Raw genomic sequence first — 18145 nt, forward strand, 5'->3', positions numbered from 1 at the left:
CGCCAATCACAGACCCCAGACCCCAATCACAGACCCCTGACCCCAATCACAGACCCCAGACGCCAATCACAGACTCCAGACCCCAATCACAGACCCCAGACCCCAATCACAGACCCCAGTCCCCAATCACAGACCCCAGACCCCAATCACTGGGCCCTGACCCCAATCATTGGGCCCTGACCCCAATCCCAGACCCCAGACCGCAATCACTGGGCCCAGACCCCAATCACAGGGCCCAGACCCCAATCACAGGCCTCTTACCCCAATCACACACCCCTGACCCCAATCACAGGGCCCTGACCCCAATCACTGGGCCCTGACCCCAATCACTGGGCCCAGACTGCAATCACCAGGCCCTGACCCCAATCACTGGTCCCTGACCCCAATCATTGGTCCCTGACCCCAATCACAGACCCCAGACGCCAATCATAGACCCCTTATCCCAATCACTGTGCCCTGACTCCAAACACGGGGCACAGACCCCAATCACTGGGCCCTGACCCCAATCACTGGGCCCTGACCCAAATCACTGGGCTCTGACCCCAATCACAGACCGCATACCCCAATCACAGACCCCTGAACCCAATCACTGGGCCCTGACACCAATCAATGTGCCCAGACCCCAATCACTGTGACCAGACCCCAATCACCGGGCCCTGACACCAATCACTGGGCACTGACACCAATCACTGGGCCCAGACACCTATCACTGGACCCAGACACCAATCACAGACCCCTGAGCCCATTCACTGGGCCCTGACCCCAATCACTGGGCCCAGACCCCAATCACTGGGCCCAGACCCCAATCACCGAGCCCTGACCCCAATCACTGGGCCCAAACCCCATCACTGGGCCCTGACGCCAATCACAGAACCCAGACACCAATCAGAGACCACACATTTCAAACACTGGGCCCTGACCAAAAACATGGTGCGCAGACCCCAATCACTGGGCCCATGACCCCAATCACTGGGCCCTGACCCCAATAACTGGGCCCTGACACCAATCACTGGGCCCTGACCCAAATCACTGGGCCCTGACCCCAATCACAGACCCCAGACCCCAATCACAGACCCAAGACCCCAATCACTGGGCCCTGACACCAATCACAGAACCCAGACCCCAATCACTGGGCCCTGACCCCAATCACTGGGCCCAGACCTCAGCCAGAGACCCCAGACCCCAATCACAGACGCCAGACCCCAATCACAGTGCCCAGACACAAAACACAGACCCCAGACTCCAATCACTGGGCCCAGACCACAATCACAGACCCCTGACCACAATCACTGGGCCCTGACCACAATCACTGTGCCCAGACCCCAATCACTGGGCCCTGACCACAATCACAGACCCCAGACCCCAATCACAGACCTCAGACCCCAATCACAGACCCCAGACGCTAATCACAGATACCAGACCCCAAACTCAGACCCCAGACCCCAATCACAGACCCCAGACCCGAATCACAGGGCCCTGACGCCAATCACAGACCCCAGACCCCAATCACAGACACCAGACCCCACTCACAGACCACAGACCCCAATCACAGACCCCAGACCCTAATCACAGACCCCAGACCCCAATCACTGGGCCCTGACCCTAATCACTGGGCCCTGACACCAATCCCAGACCCAAGACCACAATCACTGGGCCCAAACCCCAATCAGAGGGCCCTGACACCAATCACAGAACCTTGACCCCAATCACAGACCCCGACCCCAATCACAGGGCCCAGACCCCAATCACAGGTCCCTGACCCCAATCACACACCCCTGACCCCAATAACAGGCCCCTGACCCCAATCACTGGGCCCTGACCCCAATCACCGGGCCCTGACCCCAATCACTGGGCCCTGACCCCAAGCACTGGTCCCTGACCCCAATCACAGACCCCAGACCCCAATCATAGACCCCTCACCCCAATCACTGGGCCCTGACCCCAAACACGGGGCACAGACACCAATCACTGGGCCCTGACCACAAACACTGGGCCCTGACCCCAATCACTGGGCCCTGACACCAATCACTAGGCTCTGACCCAAATCACTGGGCTCTGACCCCAATCACAGACACCAGACCCCAATCACAGACCCCTGAACCCAATCACTGGGCCCTGACACCAATCACTGAGCCCAGACCCCAATCACTGGGACCAGACCCCAATGACCGGGCCGTGACACCAATCACTGGGCCCTGACCGCAAACACTGGGCCCAGACCCCAATCACTGGACCCAGACACCAATCACAGGGCCCTGATCCCAATCACTGGGCCCTGACACCAATCACAGACCCCAGACCCCAATCACAGACCCCAGACACCAATCACTGGGCCCTGACCCCAGTCACTGGGCCCTGACGCCAATCACAGACCCCAGACCCCAATCACAGACCCCAGACCCCAATCACAAACCCCAGAACCCAAAAACGGCCCCTAACCTCAATCACATACCCCAGACCCCAATCACAGACCCTTGACCCCACTCACAGAACCCAGACCCCAATCACAGACCCCAGATCCTAATCACAGACCCCAGACCCCAATCACTGGGCCCTGACCCCAATCACTGGGCCCTGACACCAATCACGGGGTCCTGACCCCAATCACTGGGCCCAAACCCCAATCAGAGGGCCCTGACACCAATCACAGAATCTTGACCCCAATCACAGACCCCGACCCCAATCACAGGGCCCAGACCCCAATCACAGGGCCCTGACCCCAATCACACACGCCTGACCCCAATCACAGGCCCCTGACCCCAATCACTGGGCCCTGACACCAATCACCGGGCCCTGACCCCAATCACTGGGCCCTGACCCCAAGCACTGGTCCCTGACCCCAATCACAGACCCCAGACCCCAATCATAGACCCCTCACCCCAATCACTGGGCCCTGACCCCAAACACGGGGCACAGACCCCAATCACTGGGCCCTGACCACAATCACTGGGCCCTGACCCCAATCACTGGGTCCTGACCCAAATCACTGGGCTCTGACCCCAATCACAGACGCCAGACCCCAATCACAGACCCCTGAACCGAATCACTGGGCCCTGACCCCAATCAAAGGGCCCAGACCCCAATCACTGGGACCAGACCCCAATCACTGGGCCCTGACACCAATCACTGGGCCCTGACCCCAAACTCAGATCCCAGACCCCAATCACAGACCCCAGACCCCAATCACAGACCCCTGACCCCAATCACAGACCCCAGACGCCAATCACAGACTCCAGACCCCAATCACAGACCCCAGACCCCAATCACAGACCCCAGACCCTAATCACAGACCCCAGACCGCAATCACTGGGCCCTGACCCCAATCACTGGGCCCTGACCTCAATCCCAGACCCCAGACCCCAATCACTGGGCCCAGACCCCAATCACAGGGCCCAGACCCCAATCACAGGGCCCTGACCAAAATCACACACCCCTGACACCAATCACAGGCCCCTGACCCCAATCACTGGGCCCTGACCCAAATCACTGGGCCCAGACTGCAATCACCAGGCCCTGACCCCAATCACTGGTCCCTGACCCCAATCACTGGTCACTGACCCCAATCACAGACCCCAGAACCCAATCATAGATCCCTTACCCCAATCACAGTGCCCTGACCCCAAACACAGGGCACAGACCCCAATCACTGGGCCCTGACCACAATCACTGGGCCCTGACCCCAATCACTGGGCCCTGACCCAAATCACGGGAATCTGACCACAATCACAGACCCCAGACCTCAATCACAGACCCCTGAACCCAATCACTGGGCCCTGACCCCAATCACTGGGCCCAGACCCCAATCACTGGGACCAGACCCCAATCACCGGGCCCTGACACCAATCACTGGGCCCTGACCCCAATCACTGGGCCCAGACCCCAATCACTGGACCCAGACACCAATCACAGGGCCCTGACCCCAATCACTGGGCCCTGACCACAATCACAGACCCCTGACCACAATCACAGACCCCGACCCCAATCACTGAGCCCTGACCCCAATCACGGGGCCCAGACCCCAATCACAGACCCCAGACCACAATCACAGACCCCAGACACCAATCACTGGGCCCTGACCCCAGTCACTGGGCCCTGACGCCAATCACAGACCCCAGACACCAATCACAGACCCCAGAACCCAATCACAAGCCCCAGAACACAAAAACAGAGCCCAACCTCAATCACATACCCCAGACACCAATCACAGACCCTTGACCCCAATCACAGGCCCCAGACCCCAATCACAGACACTTGACCCCAATCACAGGCCCCAGACCCCAATCGCAGACCCCAGACCCCAATCACAGACCCCAGACCCCAATCACTGGGCCCAGACCCCATTCACAGAACCCAGACCCCAATCACAGACCCCAGACCCCACTCACAAACCCCAGAATCCAAAAACAGACCCCAACCTCAATCACAGACCCCAGACCCCAATCACAGACACCAATCTCAATCACAGACCCCAGACCCCAATCACAAAGCACAGAACACAAAAACAGACCCCAACCTCAATCACATACCCCAGACCCCAATCACAGACCCTTGACCCCAATCACAGACCCCAGACCCCAATCATAGACCCCTCACCCCAATCACGGGTCCCAGACCCCAATCACTGGGCGCTGACCCCAGTCACTGGGCCCTGACGCCAATCACAGACCCCAGACCCCAATCACAAACCCCCAAATCCAAAAACAGACCCAACCACAATCACATATCCCAGACACCAATCACAGTCACCAACCTCAATCACAGACCCCAGACCCCAATCATAGACCCCTCACCCCAATCACTGGGCCCTGACCCCAAACACGGGGCACAGACCCCAATCACTGGGCCCTGACCACAATCACTGAGCCCTGACCCCAATCACTGGGCCCTGACACCAATCACTAGGCCCTGACCCAAATCACTGGGCTCTGACCCCAATCACAGACACCAGACCCCAATCACAGACCCCTGAACCCAATCACTGGGCCCTGACAACAATCACTGAGCCCAGACACCAATCACTGGGACCAGACCCCAATCACCGGGCCGTGACACCAATCACTGGGCCCTGACACCAAACACTGGGCCCTGACCCCAATCACTGGACCCAGACACCAATCACAGGGCCCTGATCCCAATCACTGGGCCCTGACACCAATCACAGACCCCTGACCAAAATCACAGACCCCTGACCCCAATCACTGAGCCCTGATCCCAATCACGGGGCCCAGACTCCAATCACAGACCCCAGACCTCTATCACAGACCCCAGACACCAATCACTGGGCCCTGACCCCAGTCACTGGGCCCTGACGCCAATCACAGACCCCAGACGCCAATCACAGACCCCAGACCCCAATCACAAACCCCAGAACCCAAAAACAGACCCCAACCTCAATCACATACCCCAGACCCCAATCACAGACCCTTGACCCCAATCACAGACCCCAGACCCCAATCACAGACCCTTGACCCCAATCACAGGCCCCAGACACCAATCACAGACACCAGAACCCAATCACAGACCACAGACCCCAATCCCTGTGCCCATACAGCATTCACAGACCCCAGACCCCAATCACAGACCGCAGACCCCAATCACAGACCCCAGACCACAATCACAGGGCTCAGAACCCAATCACAGACCCCAATCTCAATCACAGACCCCAGATCCCAATCACAGACCCCAGACCCCAATCACAGACCCATGACACCAATAACAGACCCCAGACCCCAATCAATGGGCCCAGACCCCAATCACAGACCCCAGACTTCATTCAAAGACCGCAGACACCAATCACAGACCCCAGACCCCAATCACAGACCCCAGAACCCAATCACAGATTCCACACCCCAATCACAGACCCCAGACCCCAATCACTGGGCACTGACCCCAATCACAGACCCCAGAGCCCAATCATAGACCCCAGACCAAAAATCACAGACCCCAGACACCAATCACAGACCCCAGACCCCACTCACAGAACCCAGACCTCAATCACTGGTCCCTGACCCCAATCACTGGGACCTGACCCCAATCACAGACCTCAGATCTCTATCACAGACCCCAGACCCCAATCACAGGGCCCAGATCCCAATCACTGGGCCCTTATCACAATCACTGGGCCCTGACCCCAATCACAGATCCCAGACCCCAATCACTGGGCCCAGACCCCAATCACAGGGCCCTGACCCTAAACACAGAGCCCGGACACCAATCACAGGGCCCAGACCCCAATCACAGGGCCCTAACCCCAATAACAGACCCCTGACCCCAATCACAGGCCCGTGACCCCAATCACTGGGCCCTGACCCCAATCACAGACCCCAGACCCCAATCACCGTTCCCTGACCCCAATCACAGACCCCAGACGCCAATCATAGTCCCCTGACCCCAATCACTGGGCCCTGACCCCAATCACTGGGCCCAAACCCCAATCACTGAGCCCAGACCCCAATCACAGACCCCAGACACCAATCAGAGACCCCACATCTCAAACACTGGGCCCTGACCACAAACATGGTGTCCAGACCCCAATCACTGGGCCCTGACCCCAATCACTGGGCCCTGAACCCAATCACTGGGCCCTGACACCAATCACTGGGCCCTGACCCAAATCACTGGGCCGTGACCCCATTCACAGACACCAGACCCCAATCACTGAGCCCTGACCCCAATCACAGGCCCCAGACCCAAATCACAGACCCTTGACCCCAGTCACAGACCCCAGACCCCAATCATAGACCCCTCACCCCAATCACGAGTCCCAGACCTCAATCACAGACCCCACACCCCAATCACAGACCCCAGACACCAATCACTGGGCGCTGACCCCAGTCACTGGGCCCTGACGCCAATCACAGACCCCAGACCCCAATCACAAACCCCAAAATCCAAAAACAGACCCAACCACAATCACCTATCCCAGACACCAATCACAGTCCCCAACCTCAATCACAGACCCCAGACCCCAATCATAGACCCCTCACCCCAATCACTGTGCCCTGACCCCAAACACGGGGCACAGACCCCAATCACTGGGCCCTGACCACAATCACTGGGCCCTGACCCCAATCACTGGGCCCTGACACCAATCACTAGGCCCTGACCCAAATCACTGGGCTCTGACCCCAATCACAGACACCAGACCCCAATCACAGACCCCTGACCCCAATCACTGGGCCCTGACCCCAATCACTGAGCCCAGACCCCAATCACTGGGACCAGACCCCATTCACCGGGCCGTGACACCAATCACTGGGCCCTGACACCAAACACTGGGCCCAGACCCCAATCACTGGACCCAGACACCAATCACAGGGCCCTGATCCCAATCACTGGGCCCTGACACCAATCACAGACCCCTGACCACAATCACAGACCCCTGACCCCAATCACTGAGCCCTGATCCCAATCACTGGGCCCTGACACCAATCACAGACCCCTGACCACAATCACAGACCCCTGACCCCAATCACTGAGCCCTGATCCCAATCACGGGGCGCAGACTCCAATCACAAAACCAGACCCCAATCACAGACCCCAGACACCAATCACAGACCCCAGACCCCAATCACAAACCCCAGAACCCAAAAACAGACCCCAACCTCAATCACATACCCCAGACCCCAATCACAGACCCTTGACCCCAATCACAGACCTCAGACCCCAATCACAGACCCTTGACCCCAATCACAGGCCCCAGACACCATTCACAGACCCCAGACCCCAATCACAGACTGCAGACCCCAATCACAGACCCCAGACCACAATCACAGGGCTCAGAACCCAATCACAGACCCCAACCTCAATCACAGACCCCAGACCCCAATCACAGACCCCAGACCCCAATCACAGACCCATGACACCAATAACAGACCCCAGACCCCAATCAATGGGCCCAGACCCCAATCACAGACCCCAGACTTCAATCAAAGACCGCAGACACCAATCACAGACCCCAGACCCCAATCACAGACCCCAGACCCCAATCACAGATCCCAGACCCCAATCAAGGACCCCAGACCCCAATCACTGGGCACTGACCCCAATCACAGACCCCAGAGCCCAATCATAGACCCCAGACCCCAATCACAGACCCCAGACCCCAATCACAGACCCCAGACCCCATTCACAGAACCCAGACCTCAATCACTGGGCCCTGACCCCAATCACTGGGCCCTGACCCCAATCACAGACCTCAGACCTCTATCACAGACCCCAGACCCCAATCACAGGGCCCAGATCCCAATCACTGGGCCCTTATCACAATCACTGGGCCCTGACCCCAATCACAGACCCCAGACCCCAATCACTGGGCCCAGACCCCAATCACATGGCTCTGACCCTAAACACAGAGCCCGGACCCCAATCACAGGGCCCAGACCCCAATCACAGGGCGCTAACCCCAATAACAGACCCCTGACCCCAATCACAGGCCCGTGACCCCAATCACTGGGCACTGACCCCAATCACAGACCCCAGACCCCAATCACCGTTCCCTGACCCCAATCACAGACCCCAGACGCCAATCATAGTCCCCTGACCCCAATCACTGGGCCCTGACCCCAATCACTGGGACCAAACCCCAATCACTGAGCCCAGACCCCAATCACAGACCCCAGACACCAAACAGAGACCCCACATCTCAAACACTGGGCCCTGACCACAAACATGGTGTCCAGAACCCAATCACTGGGCCCTGACCCCAATCACTGGGCCCTGAACCCAATCACTGGGCCCTGACACCAATCACTGGGCCCTGACCCAAATCACTGGGCCCTGACCCCAATCACAGATACCAGACCCCAATCACTGGGCCCTGACCCCAATCACAGGCCCCAGACCCAAATCACTGGGCCCTGACCCCAATCACTGGGCCCAGACCTCAATCAGAGACCCCAGACTCCAATCACAGACGCCAGACCCCAATCACAGTGCCCAGACACCAAACACAGACCCCAGACCCCAATCACTGGTCCCAGACCCCAATCACAGACCCCTGACACCAATCACTGGGCCCTGACACCAATCACTGCGACCAGACCCCAATCACTGGGCCCTGACCCCAATCACAGACCCCAGACCCCAATCTCAGACCTCAGACCCCAATCACAGACCCCAGACTCTAATCACTGATACCAGACCCCAAACTCAGACCCCAGACACCAATCACAGACCCCAGACCCCAGTCACAGACCCCTGACCCCAATCACAGACCCCAGACCCCAATCACAGACTTCAGACCCCAATCACAGACCCCAGACCCCAATCACAGACCCCAGACCCTAATCACAGACCCCAGACCCCAATCACTGGGCCCTGACCCCAATCACTGGGCCCTGACACCAATCCCAGACTCCAGACCCCAATCAACTGGGACCAGACCCCAATCTCAGGGCGCAGACCCCAATCACAGGGCCCTGACCCCAATCACACACCCCTGACCGCAATCACAGGGCCCTGACCCCAATCACTGGGCCCTGACCGCAATCACTGGGCCCAGACTCCAATCACCGGGCCCTGACCCCAATCACTGGGCCCTGACCCCAATCACTGGTCCATGACCCCAATCACAGACCCCAGACCCCAATCATAGACCCCTTACCCCAATCACTGTGCCCTGACCCCAAACACGGGGCACAGACCCCAATCACTGGGCACTGACCCCAATCACTGGGCCCTGACCCCAATCACTGGGCCCTGACCCAAATCACTGGGCTCTGACCCCAATCACAGACCCCAGACCCCAATCACAGAGAACTGAACCCAATCACTGGGCCCTGACCCCAATCAAAGGGCCCAGATCCCAAACACTGGGACCAGACCCCAATCACCGGGCCCTGACACCAATCACTGGGCCGTGACCCCAATCTCAGACCCCAGACCCCAATCACAGACCCCAGACCCCAATCACAGACCCCTGACCCCAATCACAGACCCCAGACGCCAATCACAGACTCCAGACCCCAATCTCAGATCCCAGACCCCAATCACAGACCCCAGACCCTAATCACAGACCCCAGACCCCAATCACTGGGCCCTGACCCCAATCACTGGGCCCTGACCTCAATCCCAGACCCCAGACCCCAATCACTGGGCCCAGACCCCAATCACAGTGCCCAGACCCCAATCACAGGGCCCTGACCACAATCACACACCCCTGACACCAATCACAGGCCCCTGACCCCAATCACTGGGCCCTGACCCCAATCACTGGGCACAGACTACAATCACCGGGCCCTGACCCCAATCACTGGGCCCTGACCCCAATCACTGGTCCCTGACCACGATCACAGACCCCAGAACCCAATCATAGATCCCTTACCCCAATCACAGTGCCCTGACCCCAAACACGGGGCACAGACCCCAATCACTGGGCCCTGACCACAATCTCTGGGCCCTGACCCCAATCACTGGGCCCTGACCCAAATCACGGGGCTCTGACCACAATCACAGACCCCAGACCCCAATCACAGACCCCTGAATCCAATCACTGGGCCCTGACCCCAATCACTGGGCCCAGACCCCAATCACTGGGACCAGACCCCAATCACCGGGCCCTGACACTAATCACTGGGCCCTGACCCCAATCACTGGGCCCAGACCCCAATCACTGGACCCAGACACCAATCACAGGGCCCTGACCCCAATCACTGGGCCATGACCCCAATCACAGACCCCTGACCACAATCACAGACCCCGACCCCAATCACTTAGCCCTGACCCCAATCACGGGGCCCAGACCCCAATCACAGACCCCAGAACACAATCACAGACCCCAGACACAAAACACTGGGCCCTGACCCCAGTCACTGGGCCCTGACGCCAATCACAGACCCCAGACCCCAATCACAGACCCCAGACCCCAATCACAAACCCCAGAACCCAAAAACAGAGCCCAACCTCAATCACATACCCCGACCCCAATCACAGACCCTTGACCCCAATCACAGGCCCCAGACCCCAATCACAGACACTTGACCCCAATCACAGGCCCCAGACCACAATCACAGACCCCACACCCCAATCACAGACCCCAGACCCAAATCACTGGGCCCAGACCCCATTCACAGACCCCAGACCCCAAACCCCAATCACAAACCGCAGAATCCAAAAACAGACCCCAACCTCAATCACATACCCCAGACCCCAATCACAGACCCCAACCTCAATCACAGACCCCAACCTCAATCACAGGCCCCAGACACCAATCTCAGACCCCAGACCCCAATCACAGACCCCAACCTCAATCACAGACCCCAGACCCCAATCACAAAGCCCAGAACACAAAAACAGACCCCAACCTCAATCACATACCCCAGACCCCAATCACAGACCCTTGACCCCAATCACAGGCCCCAGACCCCAATCACAGACACTTGACCCCAATCACAGGCCCCAGACCACAATCACAGACCCCACACCCCAATCACAGACCCCAGACCCCAATCACTGGCCCAGACCCCATTCACAGACCCCAGACCCCAATCAAAGACCCCAGACGCCAATCACAAACCCCAGAATCCAAAAACAGACCCCAACCTCAATCACATACCCCAGACCCCAATCACAGACCCCAACCTCAATCACAGACCACAGACCCCAATCACAAACTCCAGGATCCAAAAACAGACCCCAACCTCAATCACATACGCCAGACCCCAATCACAGACCCTTGACCCCAATCACAGACCCCAGACCCCAATCACAGACCCTTGACCCCAATCACAGGCCCCAGACACCAATCACAGACCCCAGACCCCAATCACAGACCCCAACCTCAATCACAGACCCCAGACCCCAATCACAAAGCCCAGAACACAAAAACAGACCCCAACCTCAATCACATACCCCTGACCCCAATCACAGACCCTTGACCCCAATTACAGACCCCAGACCACAATCATAGACCCCTCACCCCAATTACAGGTCCCAGACCCCAAACACAGACCCCAGACCCCAATCACAGACCCCAGACACCAATCACTGGGCACTGACCCCAGTCACTGGGCCTTGACGCCAATCACAGACCCCAGACCCCAATCACAAACCCCAGAATCCAAAAACAGATCCCAACCTCAATCACATACCCCAGACCCCAATCACAGATCCCAGACTCCAATCACAGACCCCAGACCCCAATCACTGGGCACTGACCCCAATCACAGACCCCAGACCCCAATCATAGACCCCAGACCCCAGTCACAGACCCCAGACCCCAATCACAGACCCCAGACCCCAATCACAGACCCCAGACCTCAATCACTGGGCCTGGACCCCAATCACTGGGCCCTGACCCCAATCACAGGGTCCTGACCCCAATCACAGACCCCAGACCTCAATCACAAAACCCAGACCCCAATCACAGGGCCCAGATCACAATCACTGGGCCCTTATCACAATCACTGGGCCCTGACCCCAATGACAGACCCCAGACCCCAATCACTGGGACCAGACCACAATCACAGGGCCCTGACCCCAATCACAGAGCCCTGACCCCAATCACAGGGCCCAGACGCCAATCAGAGGGCCCTAACCCCAATCACAGACCCCTGACCCCAATCACAGACCCCAGACCCCAATCATAGACCCCTCACCCCAATCACTGGGCCCTGACCCCAAACACGGGTCACAGACCCCAATCACTGGGCCCTGACCACAATCACTGGGCCCTGACCCCAATCACTGGGCCCTGACACCAATCACTAGGCCCTGACCCAAATCACTGGGCTTGACCCCAATCACAGACACCAGACCCCAATCACAGACCCCTGAACCCAATCACTGGGCCCTGACCCCAATCTCTGAGCCCAGTCCCCAAACACTGGGACCAGACCCCAATCAACGGGCAGTGACACCAAGTACTGGGCCCTGACAACAAACACTGGGCCCAGACCCCAATCACTGGACCCAGACACCAATCACAGGGCCCTGATCCCAATCACTGGGCCCTGACACCAATCACAGACCCCTGACCACAATCACAGACCCCTGACCCCAATCACTGAGCCCTGATCCCAATCACGGGGCCCAGACTCCAATCACAGACCACAGACCCCATTCACAGACGCCAGACACCATTCACTGGGCCCTGACCCCAGTCACACGGCCCTGACGCCAATCACAGACTCCAGACCCCAATCACAGACCCCAGACCCCAATCACAAACCCCAGAACCCAAAAACAGACCCCAACCTCAATCACATACCCAAGACCCCAATCACAGACCCTTGACCCCAATCAAAGGCCCCAGACACCAATCACAGACCCCAGACCCCAATCACAGACCACAGACCCCAATCACTGTGCCCAGACCATTCACAGACCCCAGACCCCAATCACAGACCTCAGACCCCAATTACAGACCCCAGACCACAATCACAGGGCTCAGATCCCAATCACAGACCCCAACCTCAATCACAGACCCCAGACCCCAATCACAGACCCCAGACCCCAATCACAGACCCATGACACCAATAACAGACCCCAGACGCCAATCAATGGGCCCAGACCCCAATCACAGACCCCAGACTTCAATCAAAGACCGCAGACCCCAATCACAGACCCCAGACCCCAATCACAGACCCCAGACCCCAATCACAGATCCCAGACCCCAATCACAGGCCCCAGACCCCAATCACTGGGCACTGACCCCAATCACAGACCCCAGACCCCAATCATAGACCCCAGACCCCAATCACAGATCCCAGACCGCAATCACAGACCCCAGACCCCACTCACTGACCCCAGACCTCAATCACTGGGCCCTGACCCCAATCACTGGGTCCTGACCCCAATCACAGACCTCAGACCTCAATCACAGACCCCAGACCCCAATCACAGGTCCCAGATCCCAATCACTGGGCCCTTATCAGAATCATTGGGCCCTGACCCCAATCACAGACCCCAGACCCCAATCACTGGGCCCAGACCCCAATCACAGGGCCCTGACCCTAAACACAGAGCCCGGACCCCAATAACAGGGCCCAGACCCCAATCACAGGGCCCTAACCCCAATCACAGACCGCTGACCCCAATCACAGGCCCGTGACCCCAATCACTGGGCCCTGACCCCAATCACTGGGCCCAGACCCCAATCACCGGGCCCTGACCGCAATCACAGACCCCAGACCCCAATCATAGTCCCCTGACCCCAATCACTGGGCCCTGACCCAAATCTCTGGGCCCAAACCCCAATCACTGAGCCCAGACCACAATCACAGACCCCAGACACCAATCAGAGACACCACATCACAAACACTGGGCCCTGACCACAAACATGGGGCCCAGACCCTAATCACTGGGCCCTGACCCCAATCACTGGGCCCTGACCCCAATCACTGGGCCCTGACACCAATCACTGGGCCCTGACCCAAATCACTGGGCCCTGACTCCAATCACAGACCCCAGACCCCAATCACTGGGCCCTGACCCCAATCACAGGTCCCAGACCCAAATCACTGGGCCCTGACCCCAATCACTGGGCCCAGACCTCAATCAGAGACCCCAGACCGCAATCACAGACGCCAGACCCCAATCACCGTGCCCAGACACCAAACACAGACCCCAGACCCCAATCACTGGTCCCAGACCCCAATCACAGACCCCTGACCCCAATCACTGGGCCCTGACCCCAATCACTGCGCCCAGACCCCAATCACTGGGCCCTGACCCCAATCACAGACCCCAGACCCCAATCTCAGACCTCAGACCCCAATCACAGACCCCAGACTCTAATCACAGATACCAGACCCCAAACTCAGACCCCAGACGCCAATCACAGACCCCAGACTCCAATCACAGACCCCTGACCCCAATCACAGACACCAGACCCCAATCACAGACTCCAGACCCCAATTACAGACCCCAGACCACAATCACAGACCCCAGACCCTAATCACAGACCCCAGACCCCAATCACTGGGCCCTGACCCCAATCACTGGGCCCTGACACCAATCCCAGACTCCAGACCCCAATCACTGGGCCCAGACCCCAATCACAGGGCGCAGACACCAATCACAGGGCCCTGACCCCAATCACACACCCCTGACCCCAATCACAGGGCCCTGACACCTATCACTGGGCCCTGACCCCAATCACTGGGCCCAGACTCCAATCACCGGGCACTGACCCCAATCACTGGGCCCTGACCCCAATCACAGACCCCAGACCCCAATCTTAGACGCCTTGCCCCAATCACTGTGCCCTGACCCCAAACACGGGGCACAGACCCCAATCACTGGGCCCTGACCACAATCACTGGGCCCTGACCCCAATTTCTGGGCCCTGACCCAAATCACTGGGCTCTGACCCCAATCACAGACCCCAGACCCCAATCACAGACCCCTGAACCCACTCACTGGCCCTGACCCCAATCAAAGGGCCCAGACCCCAATCACTGGGACCAGACCCCAATCACCGGGCCCTGACACCAATCACTGGGCCCTGAACACAAACTCAGACCCCAGACCCCAATCACAGACCCCAGACCCCAATCACAGACCCCTGACCCCAATCACAGACCCCAGACGCCAATCACAGACTCCAGACCCCAATCACAGATCCCAGACCCCAATCACAGACCCCAGACCCTAATCACAGACCCCAGACCGCAATCACTGGGCCCTGACCCCAATCACTGGGCCCTGACCTCAATCCCAGACCCCAGACCCCAATCACTGGGCCCAGACCCCAATCACAGGGCCCAGACCCCAATCACCGGGCCCTGACCCCAATCACTGGGCCCTGACCCCAATCACTGGTCCCTGACCCCAATCACAGACCCCAGAACCCAATCATAGATCCCTTACCCCAATCACAGTGCCCTGACCCCAAAAACGGGGCACAGACACCAATCACTGGGCCCTGACCACAATCACTGGGCCCTGACCCCAATCACTGGGCCCTGACCCAAATCACGGGGCTCTGACCACAATCACAGACCCCGGACCCCAATCACAGACCCCTGAACCCAATCACTGGGCCCTGACCCCAATCACTGGGCCCAGACCCCAATCACTGGGACCAGACCACAATCACCGGGCCCTGACACCAATCACTTGGCCCTGACCCCAGTCACTGGGCCCAGACCCCAATCACTGGACCCAGACACCAAACACAGGGCCCTGACCCCAATCACTGGGCCCTGACCCCAATCACAGACCCCTGACCACAATCACAGACCGCGACCCCAATCACTGAGCCCGGACCCCAATCACGGGGCCCAGACCCCAATCACAGACCCCAGACCCCAATCACAGACCCCAGACACCAATCCCTGGGCCCTGACCCCAGTCACTGGGCCCTGACGCCAATCACAGACCCCAGACCCCAATCACAGACCCCAGACCCTAATCACAAACCCCAGAACCCAAAAACAGAGCCCAACCTCAATCACATACCCCAGACCCCAATCACAGACCCTTGACCCCAATCACAGGCCCCAGACCCCAATCACAGACACTTGACCCCAATCACAGGCCCCAGACCCCAATCACAGACCCACACCACAATCACAGACCCCAGACCCCAATCACTGGGCCCAGACCCCATTCACAGACCCCAGACCCCAATCACAGACCCCAGACCCCAATCACAAACCGCAGAATCCAAAAACAGAACCCAACCTCAATCACATACCCCAGACCCCACTCACAGACCCCAACCTCAATCACAGACCCCAGACCCCAATCACATACCCCAGAACCCAAAAACAGACCCCAACCTCAATCACATACCCCAGACCCCAATCACAGACCCTTGACCCCAATCACAGACCCCAGACCCCAATCACAGACCCTTGACCCCAATCACAGGCCCCAGACACCAATCACAGACCCCAGACCCCAATCACAGACCCCAACCTCAATCACAGACCCCAGACCCCAATCACAAAGCCCAGAACACAAAAACAGACTCCAACCTCAATCACATACCCCAGACTCCAATCACAGACCCTTGACCCCAATCACAGAACCCAGACCCCAATCATAGACCCCTCACCCCAATCACGGGTCCCAGACTCCAATCACAGACCCCAGACCACAATCACAGACACCAGACACCAATCAGTGGGCGCTGACCCCAGTCACTGGGCCCTGACGCCAATCACAGACCCCAGACCCCAATCACAAACCCCAGAATCCAAAAACGGACCCCAACCTCAATCACATACACCAGACCCCAATCACAGACCCCAACCTCAATCACAGACCCCAGACCCCAATCACAAACCCCAGAACCCAAAAAGAGACCCCAACCTCAATCACATACCCCAGACCCCAATCACAGACCCTTGACCCCAATCACAGACCCCAGACCCCAATCACAGTCCCTTGACCCCAATCACAGGCCCCAGACACCAATCACAGACCCCAGACCCCAATCACAGACCCCAACCTCAATCACAGACCCCAGACCCCAATCACAAAGCCCAGAACACAAAAACAGACCCCAACCTCAATCACATACCCCAGATCCCAATCACAGACCCTTGACCCCAATCACAGACCCCAGACCCCAATCACAGACCCTTGACCCCAATCACAGGCCCCAGACACCAATCACAGACCCCAGACACCAAACACAGACCCCAGACACCAATCACTGGGCCCAGACCCCAATCACTGGACCCTGACCTCAATCACCGGGCACTGACCCCAATCACTGGGCCCTGACCCCAATCACTGGTCCCTGACCCCAATCACAGACCCCAGACCCCAATCATAGACCCCACACCCCAATCACGGGTGACAGACCCCAATCACAGACCCCAGACCCCAATCACAGACCCCAGACTCCAATCACTGGGCCCTGACCCCAGTCACTGGGCCCTGACGCCAATCACAGACCCCAGACCCCAATCACAAACCCCAGAATCCAAAAACAGACCCCAACCTCAATCACATACCCCAGACCCCAATCACAGACCCCAACCTCAATCACAGACCCCAGACCCCAATCACAAACCCCAGAACCCAAAAACAGACCCCAACCTCAATCACATACCCCAGACCCCAATCACAGACCCTTGTACCCAATCACAGACCCCAGACCCCAATCACAGACCCCAACCTCAATCACAGATCCCAGACCCCAATCACAAATCCCAGAACACAAAAACAGACCCCAACCTCAATCACATAC

Source organism: Pristiophorus japonicus, chromosome Y (genome assembly GCF_044704955.1).
Source record: "Pristiophorus japonicus isolate sPriJap1 chromosome Y, sPriJap1.hap1, whole genome shotgun sequence".
Lineage (NCBI taxonomy): Eukaryota > Metazoa > Chordata > Chondrichthyes > Pristiophoridae > Pristiophorus > Pristiophorus japonicus.